The sequence below is a fragment of the Ambystoma mexicanum genome, chromosome 8 (assembly GCF_040938575.1).
Source record: "Ambystoma mexicanum isolate Mex_15411 chromosome 8, UKY_AmexF1_1, whole genome shotgun sequence".
Taxonomy (NCBI): domain Eukaryota; kingdom Metazoa; phylum Chordata; class Amphibia; order Caudata; family Ambystomatidae; genus Ambystoma; species Ambystoma mexicanum.
In genome coordinates this window covers 1371275458-1371288221 of record NC_090929.1, presented here as the reverse complement: position 1 = coordinate 1371288221, position 12764 = coordinate 1371275458, and positions in this window count along the sequence as shown.

Here is a 12764-nt window from a genome sequence, read left to right as displayed (position 1 = left end):
TCTGTTAGCACGGTGAGTTCCTCACGGGAGAAGTGGACCTGCCGCTTGCGGTCGCACGCTTTCTTCGATACTTTTCCCATTTTTCTTGGTTTCGCTAGGGTGGATGACGGGTTGGGGTGTGTCTCAGGGTAGTGTTTTTGGTGGTTGTGTGGTTTTAGTGGTTTTATAGGTGTACGGCGGGATGTTTCCCGTTCCGGGCCCATGTTTTTACTTCCGTTTCCGTATATTTCCGGTCACCGTACTTTCCGGTAGGCGCACACTGCGGTGTCCGCTGTGATGGGTGGCGGTATTGCACCTAGGGCGCCGTACGGCGGCGGTGTGGGCCGTTTTGGGGTCATTTCCGCCATCGCGGACTTTGCACTTCCGCCATGCCGTGGTGCTCATGCCCGATGGGTCGGAATGGGCCGCACTTTGCTCCTTCGTGCAATGGCGGAAACGCTATTTACGCTGTGGCGGTCCGGTCAGTCACTTTCCGCCAGGGTCGTAATGAGGGCCAAAGTGAGTAAGAAAGGAATCAGGATACTGCTCTCTTTTCCAATTGTCGAGCAAGAATTCCAATTCTGGCATACTTTTCTGTTTGCTCAAGGCTTAAATGTTTCTCAGTACAATGTCAACAAGCTCTTGTGGCTCAGGAACCAATATCTTCCCTTTACCCTTTAACTGCCATGGGTATTTCCCCCCAGTGCCAAGGTCTTTTTTTGGTGGTTTCGGTATGTGGCCATTCAATGCCTTGTAACTTTTTTGTTACATGAGATATATTGGCCAAATTTGGCTCCTTTTTTTCCCACATGTAGGCGGCCCTAATGCCAACCAGGAATCCTAGGTTGCTGTAGGGGGGTGAGAGAAAATAAGCAAAAAGGGTCAAAATGTTGGGTTTTTTCAAAAAATGACAATTAAATGATGTACAAAAAAGCCTGTGGTTTTTTCCTTGTAAGAGCTAAGAACAAATAGTTTGCTGTGCTGAGTTCCCCAATTTCATGGCTTTCAAGAACATGTTGAGTGGAAAAGAAAAAAAATGACGGTGCTGTGGTTATCAATTGTTTTGTGAGAGGTAGGCGATTTTGGCCATTTTTGCCAATTGGACATGAATGGACGGAATGGAAAAAAAATGGTAGGAAAGTCGAATTGGAGGACAGAAAGGCATATATTTCTGAAAAGTAGACAAAATTCCAAGTTTAGGAAGGGGTGATTTGCGTAGGTCAGGCAACAACTAGGTAGGGGAAAATGCCATAGATTGGGGGAAAAGCGGGAAAATGACTGAAAAAAAGGTATTTGTTGGACATGGTTGGCTTGGTACGGCTATGGCTTCTATGAATTTTGAGAAAAGCAATACTCCGCTACATTCCACGACTCTTGCAGTTAGGAAAGCACACATTTTTTGTAGTGTTTTACAAAACAAGCAATACCACAAGCCAAACACTGAGCCATGGTACACAGGAGTTTTATGCTCACGGCCTGAACAGACGCACTTAGCATGTGTAAATGAGGAAAACCAATGTGGTGAGGAACGGCAAGCATCCATTTTTTGAAAGACCACAGGCAGAACTTTTCAAGGGTAGGTGACTTGGGAAGGTTACAAAAGTGTATGGTGCCTAAAGCAGCGACTAAATGTAGGTCACATTTGGGAAATGAAAGGGTTGTGTGACAAAGGGCACCAGCAAATGGGTCAAAACGTTATGAAAACCACACAAACACAACAAATGTTATACCTTCCTGCATTCCCACAGGAGTCCCGATGAAAACGGTACCTAACATGTGTGGGTGCACCTACCTGGGCGCCAAGGGGAAAGCCTGAAACACAGGTAACCCCAAGTCTGTTTCGACACCTGAGTTTGACACTTTCTCCAGACAAGCACAGCATACAGATATGGGCCTCGGGTGTCCAAGCCACAAAGGAAAACAGGGAACCCCATGCATTTCCGAAAAGAGGACATCTGTGGGAATCCACAGAGGTATGATTTGCGCAAATCGGCCCAGAATGTTTTACCCCGACACCCCCGCAAAGTCCGAAATGTGGGAGAAAAAAAACACATTTTCTGCACATTTCACTCGGCGGACCCATCGAAACACACCGCCAACAACACATGGCCTACCGTCCCGCGTTCCCACAGGTGTCCCAATGAAAACTGTACATCACACGTGTGGGTGCAACTACCTGGGCGCCAAGGGGAAAGCCCAAAACACAGGCAACCCCAAGTCTGTTTCGACACCTGAATTTGACACTTTCTCCAGACAAGCACAACATACAGATATGGGCATCGGCTGTCCAAGCCACCAAGGAAAACAGGGAAACCCATGCATTTCCGAAAAGCGGACACCCGTGGGAATCTGCAGAGGTATGATTTGCGCAAATCGGCCCCAAATGTATTACCCAGACACCCCCGCAAAGTCCGAAATGTGGGAAAGAAATGCATTTTCCGCTCATTTCAATCGGCGCACCAATTGAAACACACTGCTAACAACACATGACCTACCGTCCCGAGTTCCCACAGGTGTCCTGATGAAAACGGTACCTCACATGTGTGGGTGCACCTACCTGGGTGCCAAAGGGAAAGCCTAAAACACAGGTAACCCCAATTCTGTTTCGACACCTGAGTTTGACACTTTCTCCAGACAAGGCACAGCATACAGATATGGGCCTCGGGTGTCCAAGTCACAAAGGAAAACAGGGAACCCCATGCATTTCCGAAAAGAGGACACCCGTAGGAATCCACAGAGGTATGATTTGCGCAAATCGGCCCAGAATTTTTTACCCCGACACCCCCGCAAAGTCCGAAATATGGGAGAAAAAAACGAATTTTCCGCACATTTCACTCGGCGCACCCATCGAAACACACCGCCAACAACACATGGCCTACCGTCCTGCGTTCCCACAGGTGTCCAGATGAAAACTGTATGTCAAACGTGTGGGTGCAACTACCTGGGCGCCAAGGGGAAAGCCCAAAACACAGGTAACCCCAAGTCTGTTTCCACACCTGAATTTGACACTTTCTCCAGACAAGCACAACATACAGATATGGGCATCGGCTGTGCAAGCCACCAAGGAAAACAGGGAACCCCATGCATTTCCGAAAAGAGGACACCCGTGGGAATCCGCAGAGGTATGATTTGCGCAAATCGGCCCAGAATGTATTACCCAGACACCCCCGCAAAGTCTAAAATGTGGGAAAAAAATGCATTTTCCGCACATTTCACTCGGCGCACCAATAGAAACACACTGCTAACAACACATGACCTACCGTCCCGCGTTCCCACAGGTGTCCTGATGAAAACGGTACCTCACATGTGTGGGTGCACCTACCTGGGCGCCAAGGGGAAAGCCTAAAACACAGGTAACCCCAAGTCTGTTTCCACACCTGAATTTGACACTTTCTCCAGACAAGCACAGCATACAGATATGGGCCTCGGCTGTCCAAGCCACAAAGGGAAACAGGTAACCCCATGCATTTCCGAAAAGAGGACTCCTGTGGGAATCCACAGAGGTATGATTTGTGCAAATCGGACCAGAATTTATTACCCAGAAGCCCTGGCAAAGTCCGAAATGTGCCGAAAAAACCCACATTTTTTACTTTGTCTGGGGTTCTGGGTAAAACATTCTGGTCCGCTTCGCACAAGTTGGACCTCTGTGGATTCCAACTGGTGCCCTCTTTTTAGAAATGCATGGGGTTCCCAGTTTTCCTTGGTGGCTTTGACACCCTATGCCCAAATCTGTAAGTTATCGCCCCAAACCCTTTTGTGGTTACCAGTGGGTTAGCCGTTTCCCTTTGCGGCTAGATTGGTGAGGTACCGTTTTCGTTGGGACACCTGTAGGAACGCGGGAAGGTATGACATCTGTTGTTGGCGATGTGTTTCGGTGAGGGGACACCGGGAAATGTCTCTGAAAATGGCTGGAAATTAAGACAATTCTCAGACATTTCCCTGTGTCCACTCACCGAAACACACCGCCAACAACACATGGCCTACCTTCCCACGTCCCCACACGTGTCCCGATGAAAACGGTACCTCACATGTGTGGGTGCACCTACCGAGGGCATAAAAGGAAAAGGGTAACCCACTGGTAACCCCAAGCCTTTCGCCACTGACCATTTTGTTCATGTGGGCAACCTACAGATTTGGGCCTAGGGTGTCGAAGCCAGCAAGGAAAACAGGGAACCCCATGCATTTCCCAAAAGAGGACACCCGTGGGAATCCACACATGGCCAAATTGGAGGGGCGGCCCATCTCATGTAGGGGCAGATAAGGGGGCGGCTGTCGCTGTCCTGCACTCCTCCCTGGGCTCAGGCGTCCATTCCTATGAGCAGATATCTGGTCCCAGGGAGGGCTGCATGACATGGCACCCACTCCATTGCAGCTGGGGGGCGGAGGAGGGTCAGCGCCCCATCCCATTAGAACATTCCTAGTCCCTTTGGGGTGCCCCACAGCCCCCCCTAAAAAGCGTTCCACCATTTTCACTTTTTTCCTTGGGTAACCCAACTCCCCTTGGTGCAGAGAGGCACATTGATGTGCCAATCTGGCCCCAGGGTGCCCAAACCTTACTTCCCCACCCACTGGAGGGCCTGTCCCACCATTTTTTGGGGCTCTCTCCCCCCTCACCCTAAATGGGTGGTGGGGGCACCTCATGCAGGCCTCCCTGGGCCTCCTACAAACGCCTACGTGAGGTACACCCCCCCTCAATTTGGGGTGGCGGGGAGAGGGCCCCCAGAAATGGTGGGTCAGGCCCTGTCGTGGGTGGGGCAGTAAGGTTTGGGTACCCCGGTGCCAGATTGGCAGACCAATGTTCCCCTCTGTGCCAAGGCAAGTTTTGTAAACAAAGAAAACAAATGAAAAAAGGTACACTACACTTTAAGGTGGGCTGAGGGGCACCCTAAACCGCCAGGTAACTTTCTAATGTAATGGGGGGTGACCCTCTAACCCCCACACCAAATGCAGGGGGGCATCTCATTCAACCCTCCCTAGGGGCAGATAAAATGGGGCCATCTCATGCAGCCCTCCCTGGGGTCAGATGCCCCTTCCTAGGAGCAGATATCTGCCCCCAGGGAGGGCTACAAGGGGTGCCCCAATTTCCCCTTGGGGAGAGGGGGAGAGGGCCACCCCCCTTTTCTGTAAAATATATCCCTGGTGGCTAGTGGCCACCCCAATCCCACCCAACATTCCCTTTTGTTATTATTATTTTTTTTGCCCCCTTCCCTGGGGGCAGATGATCAGCCATCTGCCCCCAGCGGGGGCTTAACCTGCAGGCCCCATCCTTTGGGGGCCTGCACACTAATTCCTGGTGGCCCTCCCCTCACCCCCCAATTGGATGGTGGCCACCTCATGTACTCCTGCCTGTGGGCATAAATCTGCCCCCAGGGAGGGCTATAAGGGGTGGCCCCACCTTTCCACTTGGTGTGGGAGGGCCACCACCATTTCATGGGGGTAAAAAAATCCCAGGCGCCCCACCCCTATCCCATTCTATTTTTCTTTTAAAAAATGTTTTTATTTTTGCCCCCCTTCCCTAGCTGATCATCTGCCCCCACCGTTGTGTACATATGTGCCCCCATGCTTTGGGGTGGAGGAGGATGAGAGGGCTGCTTACTTGAAGCAGCCCCCCTCCTCCCACATCACAAACAAATCCATGGTGGTCCAGTGGGTTGCTGGTCACGGATCGAGCGCTCTGCGCTGATCCGTGACCAGCAAAGCGTCATATACCCACCCCCCCCCATCCCTCGATTTTTTTAAAAAAAAAAATGTTTTATTTTCACCCCTGGGGGCAGTGATCATCTGCCCCCAGGGGTCTCCAGCGCCTAGTAAGCAGCCCCCTACCTCCCTCCGTTATATATTTTCCCCTTATTGTTCTCTTTACCCACTGTCCATTCACTCTTTTGCCACCTGCCTCACTTTTTACTCACCATTTGTGTTTTTTCAACTTCCGATTCTCAGGATCGCACGCCTTTTCAGTAGCTTCTTCCAACATTCCGTTCATTCAGCTTCCTGTAGACGCCGGGAGGGTTTATTGTGGAAATTGGGGAACCCGTCTTACCCTAGCTTGTACAAGTCTTAATTTACTTTAAAACCACTATCTATGCAGAGCTTCACGTCCTTCCATCCGAATGGCCGAGGTTGTGTGATATTGCCGGGACCCCAAAGCTTACTTTTCTCGATGGGTATATCTATCCATCCAATCTCTGCTACCATGTGAACTGAGGTTCCTTCTCAGCCCTTTAAGATGGGTTAGCAATTCCTTAGAGATGGACGCTGGATGCAGAGTTTACTCAATACAATAATAGAAACAACTCAGACAGTTTGCAAAAGATACTGTTTTAATATCAATTATCTAAAACAGGGAGTACAATGTATATCAACAGACATCCTTCATCATGACCTCTTTCGAGACTTCTCAAAGCATTTTATAAAAAATTACATTTTTTTAAAAGTAAAAGATCATCATAGGTGACGTTTGACCTGTGCATTACTAACGTCATCCTACGTGGCAAACTACAAAAACCAAATGGTGAGTGTGATAGGTTCTACAAGGATCATCTAGGTATACGATCCATACTCGTTTAGGGCAGTTGAAGAAAATTATTTGTTTCTTAACATCAGGTGGGGCAACTAAACCCTTCCCTTAAAATATGTCATCATGAACGTCACTAAACATATGACGTCTAATTAGCTACAAAACTATAGGACCCTTGATCATGCGGTCTTCTATCATTGGTTACTTTCCAACCTCCGTCAGTACCCTCTCAAGCTATGTTGGCGGTACGCAGGCTGAAAGTCCAGGTGCACATGAGCTTGTCTTAACCATAGTTTCCCACCAACTAGCATATCCATCCATCATCACCTCAGTGGTCCACTGTCAATTAGGTCTTTGAACTCGGCCTTGAACATGTTCTTTGCTCCGGGTAATTCAGGGGAGTGAAGGCATGCTCTGCCCTCATGCGTAGGTGTGGCCATCATGCTCGTCCAACTTCTCCTCCCCACGTGACTAAAGACCACGAAATTGAGCTTTCAGTGTATTGAAACACTATTTTTTAATAGACCGCTGGCATCTTCCTGTTTTTGTCCATGCCTTCTGAACAGGAGTTTTGTTCTTTCAAACAATTTGTATCCAATGTCAGCTCACCCCAGTCTGATATGGCCTTGGCTCATCCAACCTCGCCTTTCTGAGTTTCATAACCTTGCTGTTTCCCTTTGCCTGTGAAAACAACTCCTCGTCTGACACTTGTGTTAGCTGATACCCTTCTCCCAGAGCTATTATTCCCTCCATGCCTTTGTAAGTGATTTCAATCCGGCACACACCCAAGTCAATGCCTAGCATGTAATGCACAACTGAAATCCTTATTTATTTTTGTCTAAAAGTTTTTTATTCTGATCGATATATCACTCATATCACGCCCCGCTCCTGGAACCCCCCAGCCCCCGGTCACACTGAACCAGGAATCAGGCTGGTTTGCAAAGTTAAAATATGTATTTGTGTATTTACATTTTAATCACACTATGTTTTAATGGGTACACAATAATCACCAATGGGATGATGTAACACAGACTAATCTCTTTAATACACAAGGAGTAGTAGTGAGCAAAACAATTCAGCACAGAAAGAATACTTTTGAGTGTGTGTTCAGATCAGATAGCACTGTGGTTAAAGGTTCCCCCTGTGCACCCCTTAACCCCCAATAAGCAATGTAAAGAGATAGTAGGGGAGAACAGGTTTTCAGGAATGGCAGAATTCAACAGAATATCAATCCCACTTTCCCCTTTTCAAACACAAGAGAAAACGGAATTGATTGTTAAGCTGTCAGAATGGCTTTTAAAGTTATCTTAGAATGAACTGGGCAAAAACACCAAATATGGTCAAAAGTGCTGAAATTGCTATAAATGCTTATGGGAGCCGCTTTGGATAGTTGCACACAAACACAAGCAATGACGTAATACCAAGAAACAATTTGAAATCTTAAAATTCAAGTTGGAAGCAATCAAAAGCTTTTTTACACGTGTCAGAATTTTCCAAAAATGAAATTTGCGGCAAACTTTTCACTGTGCAATAATCATGATAACAGGAGAACCATATATATTTCTAATATGGTTGTAGATACGATTCAAAGCTGTGGATGTTAGCTACAAGCAGAAGTTGGAATTTTGTTTCTAGTACAATAACCAAGGGAGTTATGGACGTTTTAGTGGAGGTCGTTTTTTCGAGCTAAGCGCAAGAATTGGAAACAGGAATGCACTTTTAGAATGACAAATGGATTTCTTACACTAGAGGATGACTATGAACAAAACGAATACCCCACAGGAACACAGCCACTTGATCAGAATGACTGCCTGCTAAGGATTGACTGTCTTAAGGTGAGAAAAGATCAGCGCAAAGATAGTTTTAGCAATACTAGTACAGGAGGAAGATAGGAGGGATTGGATAGAGAGTTCAGACAATTCAAAAGTACTCCTAACAATACAGGTTCTGAATACGAGATAGGATGGGTTTAAGATAGGGATTAACTAAGCAAGGTACATATGCTAGTGACACAGTTCTATCTATAGATACTCACTAGATTTTTTTTAAACTGAACCGTCAGGATTCTGGTCTGTCAAGATTCTGTTCAGGGAATTGGATCTGGTTCTAGGACAGACAGCTGGGCACATCGGATTGGATCTGCAATCCGCAAGGCACTCTGGTCACAGCACAGCACAGGACTGGATTGGATCTGACCTTCTTGGTTCTGATGATAATTATTTCAGCAGGCAAGCAGTACAGCACAGCCCGGCTGTATTTTGATGCTTCCCCTTAGGTTTGTGGGGTTCTGGTTCTGGAATTCGAGGCCTAGCTGAAAATGGTTCAGCTATGCAATGGGTTTCTGCTTTGCCAATTTTCTGGAGTCTTGAGCAAGGAAGATGTAGAGTTCAGCAGCAGGGTGCTCTGCCAGTATCAGGATAGTGAGTGAATCTGTCTGTTTTTCTGTGTGGTGGGTTATCTCTATTTATGCTATGATAAAGGGGGTGTGTGGGCTGGTGTGGCCTAAGCTCGCCCTTTTGACAGGTGATTGCGTCAGATTCTCCTCTCTGCCTTGATAGGAGGAGAGCAACAGTGTGTCACCTTTATGGTGTGATTTTATGAGGCAGAGAATCCACCCCTAGCCCCTTGAACACAAAATCTACTTTTGGCACCATACATATTTAGACATGTGCAACCTCTATAAGAATCACATATACAGATTACATATTTTCTATAGCAGCTATCCCTCAAAACACTGTAGCTGTGGGATCTTGTCTCGGCTTTTCACAGAATTTTGCCCTTTTCATCAAGAACACAATGTCCAATTTATAAGCAAATTTCTACAAGTGTGCGTGTTTAACACGGGCATAAGTGTATAAAGTTTCATACTTATAGCTGAAATACATTTTGTGTAAAATCACATTTCCTGCCATTTCTTTCCAGAACATGTCACGCGATTTTTCCGCCTCTTGAAACGTGCAGCCAAAATTTAGATTCACAAATCTGTTACTTTTATATTTTTCACAATTTTAACTGGCACATTATAAGTCCTTAAACAAAATGTTCTTTGTTAATGTTCAGCCACAGATGGTTGTTTGGATCCGCCTCTTTTTGTCTCCCTGCAGTTCAGGAGCACTCTCCTCCCTGTTTGCTCTTGGTAGGGATGGAGGCTAAAGCATGGTCAGAAATACAGCTAACAATAGTACACCACTGTAGGCTATGGCAAGAAAAGATGAAACAAAGGCAGAGGATAGAAAAGCAGATGAAGACAAGCTAGATCAAAAGAAACCATGCAAATACGCCTTAGAAGGTGTGCTCATAACCAGCCCAGACCCACAACAACAGGTAGCTGTATTCCAGCCTCAACCACAGCAACAATACAATGCAGTACAGAAATTTGTGCCCCAACCGGGAGGAGGAGGGTACATGGGAATGGTTGGTCACCAAGGTAACTATAGGGGACGGGAAGGATTCCAGAGGGGGCGCCCAGGTAGTAAGTTTAGGGGTTACACGCAGGGACAGGGGGAAGGAGGAGTGGCGTTCCCATGGCAATGTCTCTTTTTGTTTTCACAGGTATGGTTGCGATCTCGGAGTTGCCACACCTATGGCGAATACCACAGTGAGTTAGTGATGCGCAGAGTGCTGCGCTGTTTATTGGTGTTAATTGCTAACCTGTGTTCTCTTCTCTTCTTTGTACAGTTTGCGGTGATGATCCGTAGTGATGAGCGATCGAAGCGTTGCTTGCCCAGGTAAGTGCTTTATTAATTCTGACATTGTTCCTTCTCCCTTGCAGGTTGCAGTGAAACCAGGAGATGGGCGAGGTAAGAGAAGCGCAGGGTGCTGCCAGGACTCACTGCTTGCCCAGGTAAGAATTGTTATTAATGCTGTCCTTGTTTCTTTACCTTTGCACGTTGCGGCGAACTCCGGAGATGGGCGAGGTAAGCGAAGCGCAGGATGGATTCAAGACTGGTTACTTCACAGGTAAGTGTTCTTGCTTGCTAATGCTGTTCTTGTTCTTCCAGGTTATTAATGGAATCCAGATCTAGAGCTTCAGGATCAGGCCGCCGGAGAAGCAGATGATCAGGAGCTGGACACGGTGAGCATTACGCTGCAGGAGTGCAGAATAACACAAAGCATGTTCTGCTGTTTGGGTGTGGTTTAAATAGCCCAGGTAAAGTAGTTCCAGGCCAAGTTGTTGGGGCCAGTGTGAAGGGCTTTAGCCCCACTGCTGCCAGGGGGCTGTTATACCTGAGGGGGTCAGGGATGATGACAATAGTTTTATTCAACAGTTCATGCGTTTCAAAGCTATTGTAGCTAACGGGATCTTCATCATCACGCATTTTGTGTGACATGATTGCACCTATGTCTGATGTGTCGGGATATTGCGTCCTTAATGCTTGCCATACTGCATACCTGCAAATTGCAAATGGTGCTCCCCCGTGTGCGGTGTCATAGGTGGTCACCCCCAGGAATCCTGCCCTCCTCCAGATATCATCTGCAGCGTCACCCAATATGGAGGCTAATAAGCCCTTGACATCACCCACCGCCAGCCTGTGTCCCGCCGTCTGCTTCACCATTTGGTTTATCTATTTCCCCCCTCCTCTACTTAAGGAGGGTATCCTCAGCTTGATGTTTTCCTTGTCTCTGTGCTTCCATGGTACATACTGTGGTCTGCTCCCACTCCTCTCAAGTAAGGGCATCTGTGAGTATGCGGCCCTCTCTTCTGGTGTGCGACTGTACTGCTGTATCTGAATGGGCCCCCCTCCCATCCTCTGCTTCTGAATCTATGTGCATTACTTGCATTGCGTGTGGTAGGTGTGGGGTGTCTCGCGTCCCAGTAAACCCTCCTCATGCCTGTCCACTTGTTTGTGTTACTGTTGCCCCATATGTTCTGTGCCCTGGGACATCCCGGAGCCTGATTATGTAAGGTGTCTGTGGGGCTGCCCCCCTTCAGTTGTGTCTTGAGTGGTGCTGTCTGCGCCCCTTCCCCTGTCCCTCTCTTGTGTTTTACACTCCCAGGACATCCCCGTACCTGTTCGCATTATATAGAGTGTACTAGGCCCTCCCCTTCCCTCAGCAGTTGGGTTGTCACCTCAGCTCTCTTCTTCCTCTTCGCCACAAAATCCATCAGAGAATGTCAGGTTGCGCGCATGTGGGTAATGCACGGTTACTGTCGAGATCAATGTTAGTTAACCCGCATGCATCTTCCTCCTCCCGTATCCCGGTGTGTTCTATCTCACCACTTACCGAGGGTGCCTTGGACGTACCCATGCCGGTCACTGTGCCCCCATGAGGAACCTGCCTGCCCCGTCGCTCTCCACGCCTCTTCCTATCCAACTCTTCCTGTATCACCTCTCCAACCCTTTTGAGTGCCTGCTCCTCCTCGTCACCCTCATTATGCTCCCTGGCCTGGTTATTCTCGCCAACCTCAGCTCCTTCCACTTCCCTTCTTCGTACTTACTTGTTTGTTGCAATAGTATATTTTTCCTCCACAATGCCATCTCCCTCTCTGCATCCTTTCCTACCTTTTTCACTATCTCCTTCTCCACCTCCTCCATTCCTGCAATCTGCTTTATTCTTTCCATCTCCCTTCCAACTTCCTCTTCCCATTCCCTGTGTGTTTGAGCTGATCGTTCCTTCCATTCCTGCTCTTTGAACTCCAGCACCTTTATTATCAGTTCCTTTTGCTCCCTCCTTTCCTCTCCCAACTTCTTTTCTGCATCTTCCCTCTGCTGATCTTTACTTACCTTGTGTGCCATCTTCCCTCTACAACCCTGTCCCAGCTCTAACTCCTCTATTGCCCTCGCAGCACCTTCTGCCTCCCCTGTCGTGACCCCTTGTAACTTTAGCTGCACCTGTGCCGCCACCCATTTATCCGGTCCTATCCCTGCAAATTCTGTTTTCTCATGTTGCAGAACTTCCTCATCAAGGCCTGGGCTGGCGGCCTCCTCCCCTTTCCCATGCTGTGGGATGTCTGGGGCATGTACCTTCGGAGCGTATGGGGTGGGTTGGAGTGGGGTTGGAATACCCTTCTGCAGCTTTTAATTCTCAGAGCTCTCTTACTTCGTCTAGGTCCCATAGTGGTTATAAGCCCTGCTCCTCCTCCTCCTCTATGTTGTCAGAGGTGATGCTGGGTGGTGCTGGAGGTGGCGTGCATGTGTCCGTGTCCTCCTCCTTCACCCCCCACAAGCACATCATCCATGGTCTGTCTGCCTGGAACATATGCCATAACTCATATATTTCCATACTTCCATACTTCTTCCTTGTATGTGTTCTGTATGTGCATCAG